Source organism: Molossus molossus, unplaced genomic scaffold (genome assembly GCF_014108415.1).
Source record: "Molossus molossus isolate mMolMol1 unplaced genomic scaffold, mMolMol1.p scaffold_m16_p_3, whole genome shotgun sequence".
NCBI classification, from domain to species: domain Eukaryota; kingdom Metazoa; phylum Chordata; class Mammalia; order Chiroptera; family Molossidae; genus Molossus; species Molossus molossus.
This window is the reverse complement of record NW_023425366.1, coordinates 25,390,839-25,415,237: the sequence shown is the minus strand read 5'-3', so window position 1 is coordinate 25,415,237 and position 24,399 is coordinate 25,390,839. Positions and strand designations below refer to the sequence as shown.

Here is a 24,399-nt window from a genome sequence, read left to right as displayed (position 1 = left end):
TCACACAATTCTCACAGAATTCCTGTGAGTCCTCTCTGGTCAATACCAGTTGTCATTTTTCTTCAATATTTTTGCTCAGTTGAATGTAAAGACTTGCCCATGTAATTGACCTCCAATGAGGTAATTATTGGATCTCATATGGTCAATTAATTCTGCCCTAAGAGAGGTTATTAAAGGAACTCATTGGAAGCCAACTTAAAGTTTAACAAAAATGAGGATTGTAGACATGTTTGGACATATGATAAAAAAAAAAAATCAATATGCCTGACCTGTGTGGCTAAGTGGTTGAGCATTGACCCATGCACCAAGAGGTTGCTGGTTGGATTCTGGGTCAGAGCACATGCCCAAGTTGTAGGCCAAATCCCCAGTAGGGGGCATGCAGGAAGCAGCCAATCTATGTTCTCTCTCGTTGATGTTTCTCTCTCTCTCTCCCTCCCTCTCCCTTCCTCTCTCTCTCAAATCAACAAAGAAAAAGAAAAAAAAAAGCAACGTTACCAGCTAAATCTACTGTGGTACTATCTGAATTCCATTTAGCATACTCTATTTATTTAATTTATTATTTTAAATTTCACCTGAGGATATTTTTTCCTTTACCTTCAGATAAAGTGGGACAGATAGAGAGAGAGAGAGAGAGAGAGAGAGAGAGAGAGAGAGAGAGAGTGAAATACTGATGTGAGAGAGACACATCGACTGGTTGCCTCCTGCATGACCCACAACCAGAACCAGGATCAAACCACAACTGACATTCGTGCCCTTGACTGGAATCGAACCCTGACTCTTTGGCCCGTGGGACCACACTTTAACTGCTAGGGCTAGCATACTTTCATATAATAAATAATTGACCAGTAGAGCAGTCTTTTGACTGTTTTTTTTTGTGTGTGTTCTTGCCCTATGCTATTTGCCCCATTGCTTATAGTCAGGCACTGAAGCTGTAACTGGTTAGGAAAAGAAAATCATCTCTGATTTAGACAAATCTTTCTCACTTGGAAGGATTCTTTATGGATGGTCATGTAGGCTGCTCACTGCACGTACGTGCTGGGACCAAAAGGAAACTTGGGGCTGAAATTCATCCTGGGCCCTACTCTTCAAGCCTTTTTCCCTTGCAAAGGAAAGCTGTGACCTCCAAGGAAAGGAGCCCATTTTCTGATTACCCAAATGTGCAGTTGGACTAATGTAGCTACTGAGTTTGGGAAATGCATGTAGTCAGAGAAAAATGTGATAGTAGAATATTGTAAGGCTTCATCACATGCATATATTAAAGATAAGTTAGCCCTGAGGAACACAACCTTAGATTTGTTTGTATCAAACATGTATTACTTGAACATTGTATGTATAGACATCTTTTAAAATATAGAATAAAAAGTTGTATCTCTGGGTTCTAAGCTCCGTTTCTCACTGGGATTTGCATAAGATTTTGACAAATACGACTAAGAGTAAGTATCAGTAAATCAAATAAGTGAAAATAATGAACAGTATTAAACACGCATAAGCCATTAGTAGGAAATTGTCAGGTTGTAATATGCAACTGCCATCTTTCTGGTTCAAAACTGTAAAACATCAAAAAGCTGCTGCTGTCCTGCAGGACCACCACCACGCCCTGCCTTGCAGTCGGCACTGCTTCCCGCCTGGTCACTGCTGCCTTGGACCTTGTGTGATTAGGCCACGATCTTCAGTGAGTAAACATATTCCTCAGTTCTGTGGTGTTCTTGTTCACACATTTACAGTTTCTGAAGGGCACAGTACTATCTCTATGCAGACAAGGAACTGGAGAAATTCATTACTCCTCCTCCAAGAAGTCCCCACATGCATGGTTAACCTGGACACAGAGTGTTGCATGGAAATCTGCAGAGCATTTTACCAGAGTTCTGACTGGGACGGGGTACACCACAGAGCACTTCCTTCCTATTGCCTCAGGGTTACTGGATTGAAGAATTGCTGCTTCTCGTTTGGAGGTTCACTTCATTTCCCATTACTCCCAACTTGACTCAAAGCATTGAGAATTTCCAGTGGAGTACGTTGAAGTAGACTCAGTTTTTTGGCATCATTTTTGCATTAATGTTTTAAATTCTTTCATAACTCTATTGAATGTTTAAATTATCACAGCTCAAGTGAACTGCCTAGCTCCTATAGAAGTCACATACAAAAACATGAGATTACATATTACACACAATCCAAACATTGTGACCTTAAACAAATTTACAGAGAAACTTAAGCAGTATGGAGTTGCCCCAACAGTAGGAGTATGTGAAGCAACATATGACACTACTCTTGTAGAGAGAGAAGGCATCCATGTTCTTGATTGGTCTTTTGAGGATGGTGCACCACCATCCAACCAGATGACTGGTTGGGTCTGGTGTTCATGACTGGTTAGGCCTTATGACAATTAAGTTTTGTGAAGAGCCTGGCTGTTGCATTGCTGTTTATTGTGTTGCAAGCCTTGAGCTCTAGTGTGTGTTGCCCTAACACTAATTGAAGGTTGAATGAAATGTGATGACAAAAGTGGTGTGGAGCTTTGAACAGAAAGCAACTTCTCTCTTTGGAGAAGGATTGTCCTAAAATGCAACTGCGCTTCAAAGACTCCAGTGGTCATGAAGACAACTGTTGCATTCAGTAAAATGGGCACCTGATGCCATTGCCTTGGAAGTGAAACTTGAGACAGGGCCTAATTTGTCATACATATTAGCCAACATGTTGGCTTGGTAAACTAGTCTAATGAAGCATCCATCGGAGTATTCAAAAGAAGTGTTACCAGGCCACAAGCTTGACAGAATTGCAACCTCTCTGTTTGGGTTATGATCAACCTATTTGACACTTAGTAAAAGATTCTTACTGTTCAGCATTTAAAACATGCTTATAATTTGTACCAATTGACTTTTCCTGACATCATTCAGTATTGAGTTACATCTTTAAATCTATTCCTGTGCCAGAATCTTATCAATATATATGAGATTTAGACAGGTTAGGGGCAAAAATAACCAGCACAATACCTGTATATTTTTAGTATCACATGGAACTAAAATCCCAGGAACTTTGAACACGCTGGACCTCGTGTGGTTTATCCCTTCAGTCATTTCACACATAGAAAGTAGGACCACGTAGCTGTTTGCCTGCTCACTTCATGGTTACATCTCCCACATTCACACAAGTACACATCAGGTTCACTCCACTTTTTTCTTTTTGTACCAAGTCTTAGTTATTATTTAATGTCTTTCTATAAATCTCATCTTGTGCTGCTATGGAAATCCTCCATTTTGAAAATCTACACTTTACAAAAGCATAAATCTTTAATGTTTCCAGACAAAAAGCCTTACAGTTAATTTTAATGTTTGCCCTTGGGGTGCAACATATAGGGAAGGCTCGAGAAAAAAATGGGAGGGGGCTAGTAAGTGTATTTATTAAAATGTTGCCTTTGTCTTGTGTGGAACCTGTAGAATATGCTCTTTAGTAAATATTTTTTAATGGTAGACATGTTTTGTTGTAGGTAAAAATTCTTAACCATAAAAACTCTGAAATTTCTCTATTTTTTCATACATTCTGATGTTAAGTTGTTTACCACATTACTTTTTGTTTGAAGTATGACTTTTTTCCCCATTTTCCACCCTCTCTTGCAAAAAGAAAAAAGAAAAAGAAGTAGGTTTCTGCTAATGGATTGAGCACACATCTAATATTTTATATGCCTTTTGAGCTGTGTAACTTAATATTTGGATACTTGATCATTTGTTTTACTGTGTAATTGATAAAATGGAAATGTGTACTGGTGTTAGTTCAACCATATATTTACATTGTCTGGGAATGTGTGGTTTCTGCAGGAGAAATAATTTGTCAGTGTTCACCAGCTTGTAAAAATCTAGTGCAAGAGCATGAACTTCTAAATAAATGCATTTATCATAAAAAATAGTCAAATATTATTGATTTCTTATGGTTCAGTCTGATAGACATTTTGCTAATGAAGCACTAAATCTCAGCCATTTCTCTGACCTGGCATCATATCCCATATCTCACGCCCCTTGTCAAAAGCACAGTTCTAGATCCTTTATCAATTTGCATGTCATTCTGCTTTTCATTCATGAATACATTTATTTCTTCTCTTATTCAGTATTTATTTATTGAATGCCTACTTCTTACCAGTCAACCAAGATTCAGACTTTTTAGCAATCTCAGATAGTAGAAACTTCCAAGTCCTGAGAGCAAAAAGGAACACAGGGTTCTATGATTTCTACCATCTTGAGCCTTAACTGACTGCACCTGTGGACAGATTTTTTTATGAATTTTTATTTATTTTTTTGTTACAGATATTTTACCTTTTTACCCCATTGGCACCCCCCACCCCACCCCCTCCACCCTGTCCCCGGCTTAGTTGTCCATTGGACAGATTTTTTTAATAGAGTTCTGGGAAAGTGTGCAAAGGAGAGAAACTTTGTTTACTAGTAGATTTATAAAATTTTGCACAATCATTAAAATGAAATAAAAATACTGTAACATAGACACATCCTTTTAAAATTTGAGAGCACAAGGACAAAAGGGAAGATTCTAAAGGCTCCCACAGGAAACAACCAATCAAAACGATCACCTATAAAGAATCAAGAATCAGACTTGTTATTAGCGATGCTAGATACCTAGACACTAGACACTACCAAGCTCTAAGGGCAAAATATAGACATGGATTTCACCTGTCAGACAAACTATCCATTTAACAATAGGGAAGATACAATATTTTTAGAAATGCAAGATCTTTACAATGATACATTTCACAAACACAGAAAACAAAGGAAATAACCTACAGAAAGTAAGAAAATAACATCAGCAGAAAGAAAATAAATACAAATCCTTAAAAGCAAGACATAGTATCTAACAAAAGACGAACGAAGGTGTGCCATGAAAATAAATGGCACAATGATAGCTGAGCTGTAAGTCCTAGAAAGCAGTATGTCCACATTATAAGGTTTAAGAGCTCTGTAGAGATGTCCTCAGTTGTCAAGGGAAATAGCTCATTCAAAAACTGGGAGGTCTTAGAGATGTCATGAAAAATACATATACATTATTTTTCAACATAAAAATAAAATCAATGCATTTGAGTAGTTATTGGAGAATAAAAACAAGATATTTGCTTGTGTGGAAAAAAATGTTAAACTTGATCTGAAATACAGCTTTTGTCATTTACTGAAAAAACTGCATGCAAAAAGTAATGGAGAAACTCTAAGGCAGATGCTGGAGACCTCCGCACTTCAGTACTTGATGGATAAATTTTTAATTTTATCTTCTACACAGAGAACAAGCTAAGATTCCCACTGTTTCCTCCTAAATATATCCCCAACACCTTCCAGGGAAACTAGTCCTTGTGCACACATGTAAATAAACTTCCTAAAAGGCTATCACATCTGAAAATATGTACAAATATGAATTTGAGAACAAGGAGAGTCAAAAGTAAATGTAGCCAAATGTGCACCAAAAAATCATGTTGTCATAAATGGCAGTATTTCATCTTTTCTCGTGGCCGAGTAGTATTCCATTGTATGTATATGTACCACATCTTTTTTACAATATGGATGGAGCTTGAGAATATCATGCTAAGGGAAATAAATCAGACAGAAAAAATCAAGAACTACATGTTTCACTCATGTATGGGATATAAAACTGAAAGCAACAAATGAACAAACAAGAAAAACAAACAAAACTTGTAGACATAGACAACAGTAAGGTTGTTATCAGAGTGAAGGGGTGTTGGGGGTAGTGAAGGGTAAAGGGGTCAAATGTATGGGGACAGAAGGAGATATGATTTTGAGTGGTGGACACACAATGCAATATACAGGTGAGGTATCGTAGAATTTTCCACTTGAAACCTACAAAATATTATTAACCAACATCACTTCAATAAATGTGATGGAAATAAAAAAAAATATATGTTTTCAAAGAGTAGCAGGTATTAATTCAGGGGAAGGTGAGAGACTATATGACTGAAGATCTGTAAAGAGGTCACCATAGTTGCTGGGGGAGTAGAATACTAAGTATATTCTCTATTGTTTGAACTTATAATTTTTAAAAGATGGGTTAAAGTAATTTTGATTTTCATAGGTCTGAATTACTCCTCATCTTGACATTTAGAACATTCTTGACTGACACAATTTTATTGACATGTATTACTTGTCTTTTTCTATAGCCCAATTATCATATACTATGCTGTTTTGAATATTGTACTCACAATTTAATATGTTAAATGCTCATTCATTAATGATTTAAATATATGGAAATTTCATAAAGTTAAATCTAATTGCTGAACATTATGTGTGTGTGTGTGTGTATGTGTATATGTATGTATGTATGTATATGTATGTATATGTATGTGTGTGTGTGTGTGTGTGTGTGTATATATATATATATATATATATATATATATATATATTCCCAAATTTATTTCTCCAACTTTGTGTTCTCTTCTAGGCATCAGTCCCATATTTTCATGTCACTGGTAGATATTCTGCTATAGAGTCTCCAAAGTTTCATAAATGTATATTTAAACTCCATTTTTTATAATACCTACTTCTTACTGAATTATTTTACCTAATGTTGCCAATGTTTTTATGCCACTCACTTTCAAACAACATAGCAAACTTAGAGCCCTTTCTCCTCTTTATCTAAATTGTTATGGGTGTTCACTTGAGTTGATGCTTAGTTTTGATTCTCTCTTCTTTCCATCCCCTCTCCGATATTCATTGTCATGCTCTTAACTCTGGTTCTCTATCTCACATTTGAATTATTATTGTAACCTTTTATATGGAAGTTTCATATACATCCTTTCTTCCTTTTAACCCTTGCACACTAAACCAGATTAAAAATGCAAGAACCCTGCAGATGTCTCTCCTCTGCTTGAAAACATTCAGTCCTTAACTTGACTGTCATTTTTTACTATCTGACACAAAAGTAGCGCCAAAGACAGTTTTAAAGACGATATTAGCCCCTTTAATTGTTCACCTGGCACTTCATGCCATTAAACAAAATTGTAATCAAAGTAATGTAAAGTGTTTGCAATCAAATGTAGCCTCAAGATGAGGTCTGGGCTGTGACCTTTCTTTCTCATACAAAACTCTAGTACTACCTCTTATCTTACCCCAAACCAAAGTTTCTGCAATGCCTTCCTATATTCCTCCAACCAAACTGGGCTTGTAACTCAAAATGATTTGTCATAATCTCTTGAATCATTTTGAATTTTGTTATAATACCTGAAATACTATTTCTATTTCTCACTATTACTGAAATACTTTCTATTATTCACAACTCAGTTCAAATTCACCTTTAGCACCTTGACCTCTCCTATTTGATATGATGACTTCCTTCAACAAATTATTTCACCCTGAGCAGTTTTTCTCGGTGGTTAGAGCATTGGCTCATGAACCAAAGGGTTGTGGGTTTGATTCCTGGGCACATACTTGGGTTGCAGGTTAGATCCTGGCTCCAGGGCCACAGCCAATTTGACTCTCTCACATTGATGTTTCCCTCTCTCTCCCTCCTCCCTTCCACGCTATCTGAAAAGTCAATGGAAATATGTCTTCGGTGAGGATTAACAACAACAACAAAATAAGTTATTTCATTTTGAATTAGTTTTTGCTATTATTATTTACTCCCATCTTCTATTTATTAATTTAATCTGTTACAAAACATTTTATAAGAGCTTCACTTGTTAAATTCTTAAGGCTTCTACAAAACTGTGTAATCTTGAAGGTAAAAGCCGAGTTTTTAATTCTTATTTCCCAAGTCTTTAACATAGTAGTAATTTTGCAATTCTGTTAAATAAGTTAAAAGGATCATAAACCATTCTGAATAATTAACTCCTATATATTGCTGTCAAATGTCAATAGTGCTGTTTGAGAAACCCTGATGAGCCAGTGGTTTCTGAAGATATTAACCTGATCCTCAGGCTTCAGCAATATTTCTTAAGAAATGCTGTTATGGGTCAACACAATGTCAGATACTCAAAGCTGCCATTCTAGCATTAACCAGAGAAGCTCTTTAAATAATTATACTAGGTCTTGAGGCTCTTTTTATATCTTGATTAGAAAATGCCCAAGAATCAACAAACCAAAAAATCAAGACACTACTGAGAACCAATATCATGGTTACTATGTACAGAAATCTCAAGATGGGGAAAGAACACAGAGAAATAACTTGCATCAGTGAGATTTCTTGGCTACATGGAGCAGGAGACTGTTCTGGTAGACTAAGGAGAAAGGGGATTTAATAAAAGGATATTTTGGTAGCTCCAGTGATCAAGTGGGAGGAACGACAGGATACACTGCTCTATGACCAATGCCTCCAAACACACCAAGGAACAGTCTGAAAGTTGCTCCTTCCACTAAACTCTAGATGCTACAGTATGCACGCTGCCTCTTCTGTACGCAGAATTCAGCTGTACTGCACCAGCATGCGACTCCTAAGATGCTTCTTTTTTTCTAAGATGTTTCTTTTGCTCCAGGAGCCTTATCTCTCCTGGAGAGAAAGAGAAAGAGGGAGGGAGACGAGAGAGAGAGAGAGAGAGAGAGAGAGAGAGAGAGAGAGAGAGAGAAAACATGACACTACAACAGCTACTTCTACATGTGCTACACAGAGCTGAGTCAGGCAAGTTCTATCTGCTTCAAGAAGTTTAAGTCACGTGCCCACATATCAAGTGCAGAGAAAGCTGGGAAACACAGTATCTAGAATTTTCAACATCTACAGAACAGGCATTTTCTGTCTATTGACCAGATTCATAAAAGGAGGGGATATTCTTTAAACATACATATACTGAATAATCTTCCAAAGTGACCATTAAAGGGTTATAAAATTTTTAAAAATGCTGTCCAGTTTTCACATGAAAATGATTCAAATAAGACACATTATTAATCCCCATAGTTTGTTCCTTTTAAATAAGAAGAGCAATTTTTTATGTTAGATAGAACCATATAACTTCCAAATTAAGATGGTTAAAGTATAACAATAATATACCTATTATAATTAATTTTAAAATTAATACTTCCATTTGACCCAGTGATCCCACTTCTAGGAATATACCCTAAGAAGCCTGAAATACCAATCAGGAAGAATATATGTACCCCCATGTTCATAGCAGCACTATTTACAATAGCTAAGATCTGGAAACAGTCCAAGTGTCCATCAGTAGACGAATGGATAAAAAAGCAGTGGTACATATACACAATGGAGTACTATGCAGTGGTAAGAAAGAAAGATCTCTTATCCTTTGAGATGACATGGAGGGACCTAGAAAGTATTATCCTAAGTAAAAGAAGCCAAGGAGAAAAAGACAAATACCACATGATCTCACTTATATACGGAATATAATGAACATAACAGTCTGAGGAATACGGTAGACCCAGAAACATGGAAGTAGGGCACAGACTGACATCCCTCAGAAGAGGGGGTGGGGGGTGGGAAGAGATAAACCACAGAACTTATATGCATGTATGCATGACCAATGGACATGGACAACTAAGCCGGGGACCGGCGGGGGTGGGGTGGGGAGGGGGGTGCCAATGGGGTAAAAAAGGTAAAATATCTGCAACAAAAAAATAAATAAAAAATTAAAAAATAAATAAATAAATAAATAAAAAGCAAAAAAAAAAATAATGTAAATGAATTATTATTTAGGGTATCCTCTCTCTACATACTTTTTCTCTTTCTATGGTAAGTTAACCAGAGGCTTTCAAGTAGTATTGTATAATTTTTAAGTCACATCTTCAGGTTTGAAAATATATCATAGAATTTGACCTGCTTGAGCAATAAACTACTTTGTAGGCTCTGAAAGGTAGAGACAGTAAAATTGCCAACAATTTCCAGAGTTATCATACCTAGCAATATTTCTGTACCTGGGCTTAAGTAGGAGATGGAAAAAAATAACCAATAACCAAATAAACCACTTTCCTTGTTTTAAGGTTTAAGCTTGAATAGATTTTGAAAGTCAGCAAATTTCATAAAGTTTACGAGAATCTGGAGGATCAAGGCTACATCCTAAGGGTGGAGCTTTGGGAGGCGTGGTGATTTTTTTTTTTTTTTAATCCTCACCCAAGGACATTTTTTCGTTTTTTGTTCAGATAGAGTGGGAGGGAGAGAGAGAGAGAGAGAGAGAGAGAAACATCGATGTGAAAGGGACACATCGAGTGGCCGCCACCCACAGGACCCAACCAGGGCTGGGGACAAACCGCAACCGAGGCACATGCCCTTAGCGGAACGAACCCCAGTCTGTGTGGATCACAGGCCAATGCTCTAACCACTGAGCCAAACCGGCCAGGGCAGGCGTGGTGATTTTTATGGACTAAAGGAGAGTGTCTTAGATCTTAAGTTACTCTTTAAGAATATTTCTCTCCAGAGATTGTTTATTTTCTGAAATGGAGAAAATTTCTTTTAAGTTCGCTATTACTAGTGGCAGCTTGAAGAGCTATTCACATTTAAATAGCTGTTTCATAGCATCTCATTCTTGGCCAGCTGCATGATCCTGAACGTCTAACGTGCACCCAGGAAAGAGACTGGTATTATAACATCAAAACACTAATGCATTTTGGATGCCATATCTGATATTTTTATTGAGATGTCCTCAGTTATTACATAAGCTGGCTAAAAATCTAACAAAGGATGGTAGAGAAAAAGCTATTTCTATAAAAATTTTGGACCAGTCTATGAATTATTCAAAGTGTAGTTTTTCTCACTTTTCCTCTATCATATGCATATTCTGTCCTTCGGAACATAGTAAATACCCGAGTCAGTGTTATTTTGCATTAGATGTATAACATACTATTTTCCAGATGACTTTAACCACAACATATTTGAATCATGAGACTTTGCTTTTAAGTTGTAATTACTCTGTCATTGACTTGGATGATTTACAAAGTTAACAGCATATAAAACTTATAATATATCCTAAATGCAATATTTTGGGAAGCAGAACTGTAATTTATAAATGGAATTTTATTTATTAACTTGGACTGAGAAGTTGGGTTTGGTACGTCAAAAAATGTCCAGAATTGACAATGTTGTGTGGTTTAACCTAGAGAAATTAAGCTCTTTATTAAAATTATTGAGTGAAAAGTTAACTCTTTGCCATTCCATTTTTCTGGTTCCAATACATTTTGGAGTCTGAGGAGAGTGTAGTGACTATTTCAACTTGTGTCTTCACAAAAATCAGTGAGTGGCTTTACAAATCGCTCTGATGGGACTTAGCACACAATAAAAAAATTTAAAAAAACATCTGTTAAAACACTTCAGCTTTGGGTTTAATATTATGCAGTTTAAATTCTAATAGCCCAAAACTATAAGACTTAAAGAAAAAGATATAAATCACCTTAGTTCCTGACTGAAGACCTTCACACAGCAACTCCTTTCTCCAATGCTGCTTGTCTTTCTTGTTTCCAGGCTTCCTACTCATCCTCCACTAAGCTCTGGCTAATTAAAAACAACTGTGTGTGTGTGTGTGTGTGTTAATATGTGTGTGTATACAGTGGAATATTATTCAGCCTTAAAAGATAAGGAAAGCTGTTATTTGCAACAGCATGGATGAACCTGGAGGATATTTGCTAAGTGAAATAAACTGAGAAAGATACATGCTGCATGGCATTTATTTATATATGAATTTTTTTAAAATGTTGCATTTGTAGCAACAGAGTAGAAAAGTGGTTATCAGGGGCTGGGGGATGGGGAAATATGGAGAGGTTGATAAGAGGGTACAAAGTTTCAGTTATAAGATGAAAAGGTCTGAGGGTTTAATATATTACATGATGACTGTAGTTGATAACACTGTGTTTTATAATTGAAATTTACTAAGAGACTAGAACTTAAATGTTCTTAACTCAAAATGGAGGGGGTAAATAGGCGATAAATGCATTAATCAAGTCAGTGAGGGGAATCTTTTCACAATGTATACATGTATCAAATCACCTTGATATATACTTTAAGTATATTGCAATTTTATTTGTCAATTTTACTTCAATAAATATGAAAACAATATTGGTTGAATAAAATAAAATTCTGAAAAATAAATTGTGTAAAAATGTCCAAAAATAATAATAAAAAGAAACTGCTAAATTTTCCTTAAAAATGATTAAATATATAATACATATTTCATATAAATAAATATTTTAGTATTGTATATATCTATACAGGTACATATAATTGTGTCTCCTTAAACTTCATATGTTGAAAGTCTTAACTTCTATTGTAATTGTATTTGGAGGTAAGGTCTTTAAAGTGGTAATTAAGGTTAAATGAGGCCATAGGGTGGGGCCATGATCCAATAGGACTAATGTCTTTTTAGACAGAGGAAGAGATGCCAGAAATGTGTGCAAAGAAGTAAGGCCATATAAGGACAGAGCAAGAGAGCATCAATCTGCAAGCCTAGGAGGGTGGCCAAGGAAGACATCAACCTGTTGGACACCTTAACCTTGGGCTTAAGATCCTCCATAATAGTGAGAAGAATGTTATTATATAATTATGAACAATGGCACACACAAAAAAATACACACATACAGGTAGAGGCTTCAGAAAAAAAATAAAAAAGAAGCAAGAGAAAGGCATTTCCCCAATATGAAACAACTTACTTGATCAAAATAGGATGCAACAAAGCTGTACATACAAGTCAGATTGGATCCTCAGTTATAGATAAGATAAATAAGAAACTAGGAGAAGTTATCTGTATGTTTTTTTGCATTTATCTCCCAAGAAAGAATAGCCAGTAGATATTTTTTGAGGAAAAAATCCATAACAAAAGGACCAACCAATATAGTCTAGATATAGAGCGAGCTAACATATAGCTTGATTTTAAGTAATTGGTGCATTGTAAGAAAAATATTATTTGCCTATTTTTACTTTAAAGTTGCACAGGATTGAAATATTAGAACTAAAGAGAAGGATATGCCTTTAAAGGATTTAACTGCCAGAAGATTATTTATATTGTTCTATTGACTTTTAACCTGTATGCACAACCTAAGAAGAGAGAGCATGTGATACAACAGTAGAAAAACATACCAACCTTTGCTACATGAAAATAAATTTATTGCCAACAGGACTTAGGATTTACTAAGCAAGAAAAGAGCTAGAAGGGTTAGTAGGATTGTCTAACTAAGAATAAAGTAAAAAAATATATATTGTCTTTGGTTAATAAAACCAAAATTAGAATCTTATGCATATTATTTAAAATAGTAGAGGTAACTAATAAAGAATCAATAATATAATCAAGAGGTTGAATACATTCAGTGTGATAGAAGTGTGATGAATATTATTCTCTTGTAGCAGGAAGTCAATATATATTATATAAAATTATAAATCAAGAAAGAGCTGGATAAACATGGTATTTAGGGTAATGGCAACAACTAGCAATGAACTAAAAATAGAAACTATGAGAAGAAGTCTCCACTGAAGGCGATACGTTGGTGGTGAGAATTGAAATAGAGATTTGCCTTTTTATTCTAAAGTTTTCTGTGCTGTTTGACTTTTTAAAACTATGACAACAAGTAAAAATATCACAAGAAAGCAATTCTCTTTTTTTTAATTTTTTAAAATTAATTAATTATTTTTATTACAGATGTCCCTTTTAAAAAAAAAAAAATGTTTTCAATGATTTTTTTAGAGAGAGAGAAAGGTAGAAACAGATGGAAACATCAATGTGAGAGAGAAACATTAATCATTGATCGGCTGCCTCCTCCATGACCCCCACTGGGGATCAAGCCTACAACCTGGGCAGGTGCCCTGACTGGGAATCGAACCAGGACCTCTCTGTCCATGGACTGATACTCAATCTGCGGAGCCACACTGGTCAGGTCAGATGTCCCTCCTTCCCCTGCCCCCCATTGGCATACTTCTCCCCGCTCTTCATTGCACTGTTGTCTGTGTCCATTGGTTGTGCCTGTATGCATATGAGTTTTTTGTTTACCTCTTCCTGCCCCTCCCACCCCTCTTCCCTCTGAGGTTTGTCAATCTGTTCCCTTCTTTCATGTGTCTGGATCTATTTAGTTCATCAGTTTATTTTGTTCATTATATTCCACAAATAAGTGAGATCAGGTGATCCTTGTCTTTCTCTGATAGGTTATTTTGCTTAGCATAATACTCTCCACATCCCTCCATGTTGTATCAAAGGATAAAATATTTTATTTCTTACAGCTGCATTGTATCCCATTGAGTATATGCACCACGACTTTTTTATCCACTCATCTACTGACGGACACTTAGTCATACAACTCAACAAAAGGATCACAAACAATACAATTAAAATTGGGCAAAGGACCTGAATAGACCCATTTCCAATAGGACATGCAAATGGCCGACATCACTAATGTGCTGTAAAATACTCAACATCAGAGAGATGCAAATTAAAATGACTATGAGATATCATCTCACACCTGCCAGAATGGCTGCCATCAACAAATCCTCAAAAAACAAGTGCTGGCAAGAGTGTGGAGAAAAGGGGGCTCTAGTACACTGTTGGTGGGAATGCAGACTGGTGCAGCCACTATGGAAAACAATATGGCGTTTCCTCAAAAAATTAAAAATGAAGCTGCCATTAGACCCAGTGATCCCATTTCTCAGAATATATCTTAAGAAGCCTGAAACAGAAATCATAAAGAATATATGCACCCCTATGTTCATAGCAGCACTATTTACTATAGCTAAGATCTGGAATTCTCTTTTTAGGGACAAGTGACAATAAATACAAACATTTAGACTACATTTGATTTGCTTATTTTATTTGTACACAAATAAACAGAAACACATCTTTACATTCAAACTTAACATTCACTCCAAAATCCAGATTCCAACTCATTTTCTTTCTAGAAGTTAATACATAGCACAGAGACTATCATGATAGGTGGAGGTAGCTGCATATACTTATTATGCTGGTAAGTCAAATAACCTGCATTTGTTAGACATCATGACATTGACTGTTACCCAGATAAAAAACGAAAACAAAACATAAAATCCAGTACCTTACATCCAGAGTGAACAAAAATGGTAGGTTTTATATTTGGCGTAGGGTGTTTGCTAGTTCCAGTTTCTGTATTTCACTTCTCTCCCAGTACAGTATATGCTTCACAAAGGAAGGAGTTTTTCAATAACACTCTTCTGTTTCAGAGAGCCACACACATTGACTTGGGCATACTAGATGCTCAAAAATATAAGTGAAGTGAAATAAATTACAAAACTTAAATACTAGAAGAGCTCTATAACTCTGAAATAACTGGCCAAGTAAAGTTCACCAAATTAATTCTGACTTAAAAAGCAGTGAAGGAGCTATTTCGATCACCAAATGCTGCTCAGATCCTTCTGGATCAGTCCCCTTGTGCCCATGCAATAACATCCAAGGCTGGGTGTGTACAAGTTTGGTTTCTATCTGTAAATGGATTAGAATTTCCCTCCAGGGCAAATATTCTGTGACATTAACTTGCACTCATGTTCCTTTGCTATTATTGATCAAGGGGTTCAATGAAATGTACTCTCACACAACTGATCCAGTCTATTGTCTGTGCCTTGGATACTTGAAACGTTGTAACACTCAGTGGGAGATACTATTAGTTCTCCTTAAGAAACAGAAAAAAATAAAATCTGTAGATTTGTGATAATAAATCCCTAGTAAAATAAAAATAAATGAGAGCTCTTTCATGGAAAAGCTCCCAATACTGCAATGGTGTTTATACTCCAATGAAATCCCTCTAGTAATTGCATCTCAGTTATTTTAGCATGTATTAAATGTATTTTTGTTACATCAATATATTTCTGTAATAAAAGAGTTAAAAATTTTAAAATATACATTTTGCTGGTAGCAGCAAAAGGAAAAACACATTTGTCATACTTTTCTCAGACTAGTAAAAGATATATATATATATATATATATATATATATACACACACATGTTTTTGTATGTATATGTGTGGACTTAAATAATGATATAAGATTTTATCAGGATTATTCTTACTATAATATAATGAATAAAAGGAAACCTCATAAGATTAAATAGTTCATCACAGAATATTTTATACTGATGTCTTTAGGAACCACTTGTTTATTTTTAAAAAATAAAGAGGAATAAATTGAATTTTTAAAATGTGAGTTATTCAATAGCACAATTTGTGGTCAAAGCTTTTAAAAAATTACATTGTAAAACTATTTAAATACTATTTAAAACATAAACTCATATAGGTATGCTATATTATTTCTTCAAAAAGTCTTAACTTGAAAATGGTGCATTAAAATAACAGGATTAAAATGTTGGGTGAAATGCAAACAATGTTATTAACATGGAAAAATATCACAGTTCAGACTATATAGGTTATATTTGGGCATGTACATATGTTACTTCCAATATTCATTCATGGAATCAATTTTTCTACATCTCATCATGACTTCCCTAATCACATTTAAAAAAATATTCTAACACATTTGAGGTATTTTGTACACACACATACAAAATTTACATAATCTTGTAAAAACACTGATCTCTGAAGTAAAACGATAGGTAAAAAAATGAGAGATCAAAATGTAAAATAATTCATTTCTACTCATTTATTCATCAAAAAATTAAAATGAAAACTCAAAAATATTACCTAAATTTAAATTAATTTAAATTTAAATGAAAAGGAGCAGGTGTCAGTGTGTCATTATCTGATATTAATCCTTTGTCCCAGTCCCTTCTATCCTCACTAAACTGACCTTGGTCTGGTTATGCCAGCGTTAGGATAGCAGGAAAGTTTGCTAGTAATGTCCTGGCATTGAAGAATGATGTTACCCCCTGTGTCTTCAGCTGGAACGCTGCCTCAGGGGAACACATGTAGATAGGTGAGGAGAAAGGAGACACCCATTCAGCTGGGCAGAGCTTTTGAACACTCCCTGACAATCAATACAACAGCAGATGCCACCACCAGCTTGTCCTGACATGCTATTCCCAGCTCACAAATGATTTCATTGACTTGGCAGTAGAGAGGTCTTTTAGGGTTTCTCCAATGTCGCCTACTTTTGTTGCTGTCCAGAGGCAAGACCTAAAAAATCGAAAGAGACAGACGTGTTATATTTCACAAAGGATGTCCTTATGCTTTGCAAATTGAAAAATGAAAAGAAAGAGTGGTTTATTTTAATAAGCTCCATGGCCTTTATCCTCTCATTATTCTGTCTGAGGCTTTTTTTTTTTTTAGCCTTTAAGGCATTATACAAAGAAAACAATGAACACACAAAAGCTAAGAGTAGAAAAAATAGGGAAACAGAATTTTAAATGGATTATAAATATAAAATTGAAGGAAGAAAGCACAGATGAAGAACCCCTTCCATCACCAGTCACAAATATTAACTTCTGGTTCAACTGCAAATTTAAGCATCACTACCTGAGCACATTTTATGTACTTGTTAAATTACAGTAGGAATTGCCTGCTCAGGTTTCAGTACATCCAGATACATTTAAAATTGCATCTATAGTTTAGAAATTTTACCTCCTTTTTTGGGACATTTTGTTAACTCGGTTTGAATAAATTAATTATTATTGCATCAGGACTATACTTATCATTATTATATATATTTTTTCTGTCTCATTCACTGGAATATCAGCTTTGTCAACCAAGACATCATGTCTCCTTCTTCTCACTCTTGCATCAACAGTGCCCAGTTGATGTTAGTCAAAATCCAGTAACAGTTGCTGAATCCATGATAAATGGTCGCATGTAATGTGGTTTAGATTTCTGTATAATGAGCTGAGATAACTCTCACCCAATATATTTTAAGAAGTTCAGTGCTCAGATCTCAGTACAGATTTCATCCGAGGCACTGTCCTGTTTGATCAGCATATTTGAGAATCTCCTCTCCTTTTTAAAGATCATTGTTTTTTTGGGTTTTTTTTTAATCCTCACCCGAGGATATTTTTTCAATTTTTTGTACAGATAGAGTGGAAGGGAGAGAGAGGAAGGGAGAGAGAGAGAGAAACATCGATGTGAAGGGACACATCGAGTGGCCGCCACCCGCACGACCAACCAGGGCCAGGGACAAACTGCAACCGAAGTACTTGCCCTTAGCGGGAACCGAACCCGGGTCTCTCCGGACCGCAGGCCGACGCTCTAACCGCTGAGCCAAACTGGCCAGGGCGATCATTGGTTTTTAAATATTTATTTGTGGCAGTTATACTTTCAAATAAATTGGTGTGAGAAATCTCTACTGAATAAAAAGAAAAACACAGAATATTCTTGTCAGAGTGAGATTTTAACATCTTTGTTCCTGTTCTTTGGCCCTGCCCTGCTACCCCCACATGACAGTCCTTGAAGTGTCCAGAGAAATGAAGGCACACCTAGAGCATATATTTGACACACCTAGAGCATATATTTGACCACGTTTGAGAGATTAACTTCTTTTTTGAAGCTGGTGCTTTGTGTCATTTAATTATTAAGGCATTGACATATGATATAATAAATACAAATAATTACTATTAAAACATTAATAAATTTATACACTTGTGAATTCTTCAGTTATGTCACATCTTCTATGTTACCATTTAAAGATAAATGCCTAAAATAGGCCTTTTTTATAAAAAGTGCACTTGACTTTCATTTATTGAATACTAAGCTAATTTTTAGGATTACTTCTTTCTTCATGAATGTCTTTCTGAAAGTTCTAGGGGAGAATCTTTCCTGGTCTCTTTCTAGCTTCAGTGGTGGCCAGCAATTCTTGGCATTCCTTGGCTCAAAGCTGTAGCACTCCTGTCTGCTCCTGACTCCCCATGACAGTCTTTCCTCTGTGTCTATGTTTTTGGGTCCAAATTTTTATCTTCTTATAAGCACAGTAGTCATGTTGCATCTAGGGCCCGTTCTAATCCAGTGTGACCTCACCTGTATTACATCTGCAAAGAACCTAGTATTTCCAAAAAAGTTTACATTCTGAGCTCTGTTGACATGAGTTCTAGGGGAATGTTATTCAATCCAGGACAGCAGTAGTATACAGTCAAATACATTTATGGGGTATAATTATGTTTTATAAACATCAATATGGAGTTTTAGTTGACAATTCACCTCTAAATGATGAGTCACAGGACCTGATCCTAGAGTTGAGACCTGTCAGACTCACATACCTAAAAGCAGAGAAAGCAAAGACAGTCTTAGTAGTCTGAGGAAAGAAATTAATGGAAATTGTGTCATATTCTCTTTGGAAAATAGGCCAAAAGTGATATAATGAGTTTTTTTTTTTTTTTTAAATGAAGATTAGAATCAAAATTATGTTTTCATATTGCTTGGCTCTAGCTCAGAAGAGTTTTAGGTTTTTTTTAAATCACTGAATGTATCAGAAGGCATACCCCATTCTAATTCTTTAAAAATAAATTGGAAAAAATTAAATGAACATTTTTTGGCCAAAAAAAATCCCAAACAGGTTACTTATATAGTAAATAATTTTGCAATCTGAGTATTTCTCCATTTTTGGTGATATCTACCTTTTGTTCATTTATACTAGAACCAATATTGCACTTCAAAATAGTCTTATTTATGTTCATTAAAAAATAACTATGAGTAATTGATTCACATTTTTGGATGGTATATTACATCTTGGATCTAAATATATAAAATAGTTTTTTATGGATAGGTTAAATATTTTTAAAAAAAAATTTTTTTTTTTTTATCCTCACCTGAGGACATTTTTCTATTTTTTGTTCAGGTAGAGTGGGAGGGGGAGAGAGGAAGAGAGAGAGAAACATCGATGTGAAAGGGACACATCGAGTGGCTGCCACCCGCACGACCAACCAGGGCCGGGGACAAACTGCAACCGAGGTACATGCCCTTAGCGGGAACCGAACCCGGGTCTCTCGGGACCGCAGGCTGACGCTCTAACCACTGAGCCAAACCGGCCAGGGCTAGGTTAAATATTTTTATTTGCAATCCATTAAATTCTATCTTTTAGCTTTCCACTGGTATCAGAAATTTGCTTTTTAAATATTAAAATATGATATTTCTATCAGAAAAGTTGAGCAATGATCGCCAGAACCAGAGTGCACATGCTTGTCTTCTCGTAGCTCAGCTAGCAAAGAAAAGCAAAGTACTTTGGAGCATAGTGCAAAAGAGGAATGACAGATCTGGGTTCATTTCAAAGTTGAAATAAAGATTTCTTCTTCGCAGATCGAAAAGCTTGGATTATATTCAAAATACATAGGACACTAAAACTGGAAATTATCTTCTAAATCATTATCCAATCCAACCCTTTCATGTAGTAGATAAGGAACCTGAAACCCAGTGAGGCAGGCGTAGCTCTGCTTTATTGTATCCCCAGGACCCAAAGGAATACATTTGGGAGCACACGTGCTTTCCAAATGCTTCATATCCATCAGCATCCTTGGTTCAAGCAAAAGAAGATCTGCACCTGCAGGTGTTACTCAGAGGGGAACAGTGAATGGCTATGAGTGAGAAATCAGGTTTATCAGATGTTTAACTTTCATCCTTTAGAGTACCATCCTGTATCTGTTTAGGTGATTCTAAATAGAATACAAACGAGAGCCTGATAGGTCCAGGATTTCAAAATACATTTCTGGATCCCATGAATTATTATGAGTTTATTCAGAATAAAAGTGAAATACTAAAAATTCACTTTTATTTCACTGCATTCCAGCCCTTCTCAGCCCAGGTGTCTGCCTGGCTTCATTCACAGGCTTTTATCTCCAAATCTTCTTTTCTACCTTCGAGACTTCAGGCCACATAGAACTTTCTTTTAATCTCAGTTTCTTACTGACAGTTTTATTTTTAAACCTAAATCGAAATGTTAGAGAGACATTTAACTTATTTGATCTATCAGGGTATATTTGTCTTCTATGTGAATTGGGCAGAATAGTCACCTAGAGATAATAGGTCATTTAAAACTAAAATCCTGTGCAGCAGAAGCATGCTGGGCCCATAAAACTAAAATCCTGTAAAAACCATGTACCTGGTTTAGTATTTTGCATAATTAGTGACTAAAAGTAGAAAATCTGGTCAAAATACGGGTTTGTCTTACATTTGTGCCAACTATATGTAAACCTGGACTATATTTCCATTTACATGCATCATAGATTATTTTTATTAGTGTGGGGTATAAGTAATGGTCCAATCTAGATGCAATCCTTGAGCTCTCAGCAGCGGTAAGACTTGAAAATCCATTTAAGATACTTTCATGTTCCCATCTCTTCCTCTTTAAATGCCCAGACTCTAGCTTCTTAGCATCTGGAGAGGAGGAGAGTTTGGTCCAGTTTGGTCTCACTTCCATGCACTGACTGCTGAGGTATATTATTTACTGAGTAGTAGTTCTCAATGGTTCTTGAGTTGAAGCTTTAGTTGAATTCCCTTTTCCAGACACTACCATGGTTTCGAGGGGAAATATTGTGATGTTTATAATATATATATTTTTACAGGTATCAATTTTTCAATTTGATGTCCCAAGGAAGAATAAGCTTTCTGCTAAATTGGTGAATACCCTCAAGGTCAATGCTTATATCTCAGCCACCCACGCTTATGTAGTACAAGGTCAAAGTAGCATGTGTTGGACATCTGTCTCCTAATGGGATTCTAGCTCTAGTGAAGAGAGACCACTGCGTGGCTGCTATCTCTTCCAGTTACAGCAGTCCATCAAGTGAGAACCACCCCCATCTAATTTTTAGTTTAGGGGAATCAATGCCTTAGTTGGCTTGAGCACCAAATGTGACAGCCTCATCCATTAGCTTTTTCGAGTCTCAGAACCAATTCCAAGGTTTAGAAAGGACGAGTTCCAGCATCAAGCACATCATAAACTCAGATCACTGTCTGCCTTCTCCACTTCCTTCCCAATGCTAGGATCCATCCACGAGTGCCATGGCTTGGATGTCCTATCATGGGATGTCCTATCACAGGTCTCCTTGATGGGAGCTGTGACATTCCATTTTACTTGTTTTTTTGTAGTTATGAACCTCTGAGAAAAAGTGTAGGGAACCTGGATGCCTATTGTGTGCACCTACTATGCCCAACACATAAATAAGTTCATTTCCTCCCCGAAGTACTTCACACCATGGCTGGGCTGAACTTTCTCAGACCAAACACTTTATACCTTTATCTGCATAATGGAGGAGCTACTCAAGAACAGCTTAAGAGACCTTTATCATTATAGAAAGAAGCCAACACGTTTTTGGTAGAAATAAAAATTAGATTGATTTCTAATGGGACACCCAATTATATTTGTTTTATTTATTTTTATAAATGTGAAAGCAAGAAATTATTATAACTTGAATTTAATAATCAGGGATTATACTTGGACAAGATAATATCTTTAGAAGATGCGAAAGATTGTTTTTTGTTTGTTTTTGGAACAAGGAAAACAGAAAACTCTCATGGAATTTTTTTCACCATTACTTCTTTAAATAGGCTTTATTTTTAGAGCAGTTTTAGGTTTACAAAAAATGGGGTAGATAGTACAAAAACTTTTCATATACCCTATCACTGTACACACAGTGTTCTCTGGTACTAACATTTTGCATTAGAGTGGTACATTTGCTACAATTGATGAACTATAGTGATATATAATTATTAACTAACATACATAGCTTACATTAGGATTCACTCTATGTTGTGCACTCTATGGGTTTTGACCAGTGTGTAATGACATCTATTTATTATTATACTATTATACAGAAATGATTCACTGCCCTAAAAATCTCCTGTGCTCTACCTGTTCAACCCTTCCTCCTTCCCTAAATCCCTAGCAACCATTGATATTTTTACTGTCTTTGTAGTTTTGCCTTTTCCAGAATTTCATATAGTTAGAATCATACAGTACGTAGCCTTATTGACTGACTTTTTTCATTTAATAGTATTTAAGTTTCCTTCTTGTCTTTTTGTGGCTTAACAGCACATTTCTTTTTATAGTTGAAGAATGTTCCATGCTTAGGATTACCATAGGTTGTTCACCTATTGAAGGGTATTTTGGTCATTTTTAGTTTCGGGCAATTATGAATAAAGCTATTTTAAACATTCATGTGCAGGTTTTTGTGTGAACATACATTTTCAACTCATTTGGATAAATATCTGGAAATGTGGTTGATGGATTATATGATGAGAATATATTTAGCTTTGTAAGAACCTTTCCAAATGTCTTCCTAAGTGGCGGCACCATTTTGCATTCCCACCAGCAATACATGAGTGTTCCTGTTACTTTCATGGCTATATCTCATGTCTGAATTGTAATGTAGTAAACAAATGTTTAATAAATAGTCAACTGTGTATACAGCTGAAGATGAACAATTTTTAGAGGATGGATGTTCTACATTAGGTTCTACTTAACAGTCACATTTACCTTATTTTATTTTGAGGAAAAAATGAATATCTTTCTGACTCAGGAAACTTCTTAGAACATGTCTCATAAAATGCACACTGAAATCCGGACCCCCTCCAGAGAAATGCATGCTTTTTACATTTGGTCTTTGCTGATGTCTTTTATTTCCTAGGTTCCACTGCAAATGTGGCTAAAACTACTTTAACTACATTAGTAAAGCAGCCTTCAAGTTATTTTTATTATGAAATATTTTATTTTTAAAGTGAGCTTTAAAAAAATATTTATTAGTTGAAATGTTTTAATTTTAATTTAACACCATAATGCATAGTTTTCTTTCAATATCTGTCTACTCAAATATATGGACACCTTTTTTTCAGTAAACTTTGGAATTTTCTAACTCACTAGTGCTGTGTCAAAAATATATTTATAATTTACCATTGAGCATTTTATAAATTGGGCTTTTTGTTTTTTAACTATTGTTTTCACAACAAGATAGTATTGAAATATGTATCTTTAAGTTTTAGTTAGTTTTCAGTTTGGAGCACATTACTGTCTTGAAAATATTTTCAAAAACATAAGTCGTATGAAAGAATGACACAAATAGCGTAGCAATTAGAGTGACAATAGATCATTAGTTTTCCTATATTAAACTCTAATCTACCCACTATTCATCATCTACTTTAGGGTACCTCTGGTATATTATTGCATGGATGCTCAGAGACATCATGTCTCAGCATTCAACAGCTAACAAAAAAGTGTAGCTAACAACAGCTACACTTTTCAGGAAAACTTACCCTCTTTTATTGTTTACATGAGAAAACTATCTGAGGGGAACATTTTGGAGTAATGCTTTGCCATTTGAAATGACTTTATACACTCTTCCTCCCTGGAAAATAAATCATTAGTTTGCTTGTTATGCTGGTAGCAGTCCAACATTCACTGGTGCGGTTCCTTGTAGGCAAGGCGAAGGTCTGATGTTGGCACCCTGAAGATCTGAGGCTACCTCCTTTGTCTGCCTGTCCCCAAATGTGTCTGCACTGTTCCCCTTTCCTGCTACCAGGCAACTGGAGCGAGGCCTCTCTTCCCTGAAACTAGGTGGCAAAGGAACTCATGCCAGCAATGGAGCAAAAGGAAGCCCATCTG

At 35.6% G+C, this 24,399-nt stretch overlaps 1 pseudogene; it reads left to right on the top strand.

Moving 5' to 3' along the window:
- The first annotated feature begins 2,108 nt into the window (after nucleotides 1-2,108).
- LOC118642659 lies at nucleotides 2,109-2,614 on the top strand (annotated as a pseudogene).
- Nucleotides 2,615-24,399: the final 21,785 nt, after the last annotated feature.